This window comes from Microcaecilia unicolor, chromosome 2 (genome assembly GCF_901765095.1).
Source record: "Microcaecilia unicolor chromosome 2, aMicUni1.1, whole genome shotgun sequence".
In the NCBI taxonomy this organism is placed as follows: Eukaryota; Metazoa; Chordata; class Amphibia; order Gymnophiona; family Siphonopidae; genus Microcaecilia; species Microcaecilia unicolor.
This window is the reverse complement of record NC_044032.1, coordinates 631,438,206-631,442,158: the sequence shown is the minus strand read 5'-3', so window position 1 is coordinate 631,442,158 and position 3,953 is coordinate 631,438,206.

Here is a 3,953-nt window from a genome sequence, read left to right as displayed (position 1 = left end):
TTTTCAGTATCCTGATCCGAAGCAAACAACATTTGAGGTTAATATCTATGATGGAGCAATGGTTCATTACATATTTTCAGTGAGTTTCCTATATAACCCCTATCCTGCAAATTCTATACAGTGCGACTAGAGTTGTGCGTGCAAATCAGAGTGAATTCTGACTTGAAGTGCAACTCAACTGGTTAACAAGCCAATCAGCACCAATAATTGGATGTTAGCAAGCCATTATTAGCACTAATTAGAATTTATGTGCACTATTTGCTAAGAGTATTCTATAAAGTAGTCCGCATAAATTCTACCGCGTGGATCTCAGGGCTATGCAAGAAGCATGGGCAGGTCGTGGATATTCCTAAAATTTACGTGCAGTAAAGTTAGGTGTGGGCATTTATACCAGCCTTTCAGTGGTGTAAATGACTGCGCATACATTTTAGGCATGTGGATGGCAATACGCGTATTTTTTTTTTTGTTACATTTGTACCCCGCGCTTTCCCACTCATGGCAGGCTCAATGCGGCTTACATGGGGCAATGGAGGGTTAAGTGACTTGCCCAGAGTCACAAGGAGCTGCCTGTGCCTGAAGTGGGAATCAAACTCAGTTCCCCAGGACCAAAGTCCACCACTCTAACCACTAGGCCACTCCTCCACTTCTAAACTGTGCCTAAATTTAAGCATGGTTTATAGAATACACGTAGGTGCGTTTTCCATACATGCCAATTTTTTTTTGTGCCAAATATAGAATCAGGCCCTATATTTGCTTTCTGATGTTCCAATTCCTGGAAAAACAGATAGCGTTTTCTGGGTGAATTTAAGCCCTTAACATTTAAAGAGAATACCCTTAAGTCAGTGTCATTTCATAAAATACAAAATAATGCACTCACATAACACAAAATTGTCACAGCCATAAAATCAGCAAATTGTTAGGCCCCAACCAAAATATCCCAATCCCAGCTAGGACAAAACAAAACCCCAAATAAAGGAAGTAACAGACTCCCTGATATCCCATAATCTCCCAAAGCACCAGGGATGTAAAATTAGTTTATCTTGTTGGGCAGACTGGATGGACCGTACAGGTCTTTATCTGTTATCATTTACTATGTTACTATGACGGGGATAGAAAGAAAGCAAAAAATCCCTGCCCTTTAAAACCCCCCAACCTCAAAACACATTCACTCACTACACTCGAACTGGAAATAGAAACTTCCCAGTGAAAAGAAATTGTCTCACACTAGAATGATATCACAAGATCATCCCTACATTGTAACCGAGAAAATAAAAAACCCCACTGCCCTCCTGGTAACATGAATAGCTAAAGACAGGCTACTCTATTGCCCTACTAGAACAAAATAACTGTGGCAGAGAAATTTACACAAATGCTGGGACAAAATTAAGCAGTAGCCACTGACAGTCAAGTGTGTTCCTTAATAGTATTCTGGGTCAATCTCCTGCCTTTATTAGGTAGTTGCTGCTAGCGCACAGATTTGCCTGATGGCGTTAACTGTTCTATCTGAGAGCAATGCTTGAGACCAGACTCGCCTCTCTCAGGACCTTCCATGCTTCCTCTGGTGTTTTTGTCCAGTGGTTCTTACTCCACTAAGGGGAAGCTGAGCATCAAAGGGTAGGCCCAATGATACTGGATCTGGTTCTTGATCAACAACACCAACATTGGTTTGAAATCCCGGCACTTAGATAAAATAAAGGTAGAAAGATCCTGGTAGACATCAACAGATGCGTCCTGATATTTAAGTGCCCCAGAGGCTCAGCCCTTTTGCAGAACTTTTACTTTGTCCAGATATTGAGGAAAATGAACCACTACGTCCCCTGGGCAATTGTTAGTAGGAGTTCCTAATGCCCTGTGAGCTTTATCTAGTTCCAAATCTGGTGAGTGTTTGTCTTCCCCTAGCAACTGTCAGCAAAGTTGTACTACCAGAGGTACATTTTCTTGCTTGCTATTTTCTGGTACTCCCATATATCACAAGTTTTTATGGTGACCTCTATTTTCAAGGTCATTGTGCTTACACTGAAAGTCTTTATATTGCCCTACCAGGGAGTTGAATTTAGTTTGTAAGTCGAGAACAGCTTCCTCCTGCTCCTCTATGTCGGTTTCAAGTTCTTTGATACATGTACCAAGGTCTTTTATGTCCCTGTGGAAGTTTTGGATGTTGGTTGCAATCTCCCCTTTCATCTCTTTAAGTTCAGAGCGGAAGTGTTTGAAACATCGGTTGAAATCACAGACCAAGCTTTGTAGATCGGTTTGAGTGTCCTCCTCCTCACTGGCAGAACTTTTGGGCGTCTCCTTGTAATGCTCCCGCTGCAGCGATGCAGACCATAAGGTAGGCCTCAATGATGCCTCACCTCCCATGCGATGAAACTGGTGAACAGTCTCCTTAATATCAGTAGTTTTCAACTTATGTGCCATAGTGCAGTCTTATAAACAGAGGTGATTGGGAGAATGCTAACCAATTTATTGGATGATGAAAGATAAGCTTTATTCCCTGGTTGGAGTCAGGAGCCTGATTTCAGGTGATCATCCAGCGGGCCGATGTCACTTCCTCCCCAAACTGACATATTCTAATCGTGAAAAAGAAGATGAAATTACTTTTTCTACCTTTGTTGTCTGGTAATTTTATTTAAAAAAATGTTTTGGTCCAAGCTTTGGCTTCTGCTTTCTTCCATCTTCTCTTAATTCTTGAGATTTGTTACTCTCCTCCTTTTCCTTTCAGCTTTCTTAAATTTATTTTGCTGTTTCTCTATCCATAGTTAATTATTACTATCCCTCTTTTTACTACATCTATCTACAGCTTTCCATCTCTTTCCCTCACCCTGGCTCTTCTATTCCCATACTTCTTATTCCCCAATCTTTCACCAACTCTATCCTCATCCCCCTTCCATCCAGCATCTCCTCTCTTGCCCTCCCCCATTCCATCTTGTATTTCCCCTCTTTCTCTCGCCATTCTTCCATCCAATATCTTTCTTTCTCTCCTCCCTTCCATCCAGCATCTCTCCTTTTTCTCTCCCCATCCTTCCATCCAGTGTTTCCCCCTTTCTCTCTGCTTCCATCCAGTATCTCCCCTTTCTCTCTTCAGTGCAAACATGTTCCTAATGAATGAGAATGTATATATATATCAAACTAAATCAGGAAAAGAAGTAATCTCCCAAAATCAATGGTAAATATCCACTATCAAAACAAAGTAGGGAGATTATTATATGTGGCGTCACAAAACAGCACTATTCTTCAATCTTAACATTTATAAAGATAAAGTGCTTATTCAGAGGAAAAAGCCTCTAGAAGCCTCCGGTAAATACTTTCAATTTTGTATTTTACTACGGAGAGCTGGGCTTCGTCATCATTGGCTTTCAAAAAACCTCTTTTAATTCGTTATATTCTTTTTTATTTTTATTAGAATATCGTTTCTTCTTATAGTTACAAGAACTAGCACCAATACTTTTCTAATTAACTACTTAGCTTTAAGCAGAGTCGATAGTTCGTGGTTACGCTCCTGGCTGTTTAAATTGCTTGTCTGAGGATATTCAGTGGCACTTAACTGGACAGTGCTACTGAGTATCCTCTCTAACCTCCCATGCCAAAACTGGCTAGTTTGTGGGAGGTCCAGAGGCAGAGTTAGGGTGAAGCGGAAACTAATCCGGTTAGTAGCAGTTTTCAGTCTACTAACCAGTTGCATAAAATTAGGACAGAAAAAAGGCTGTCCTAACTTTATACAGGGAGTTAACTGAGAACCAGTCTGAATATCAACCAGTGCCAGGTTAACTTATGGGTTCTGGCCTGAAATGTTGCTACCCCCTCCTACCTCCCTGGAACATCCGAAAGCCTCCCTCCAATCCCTCCCGGAAGCACATCTTCCTTGATTCTAATCCCTCTCCTTCCCACCTCCCATGGAAGAACATAGCCCTCTTCCGATCCTTCTCCATCCCTCCCCTCCTGGATGAGGCAAGATC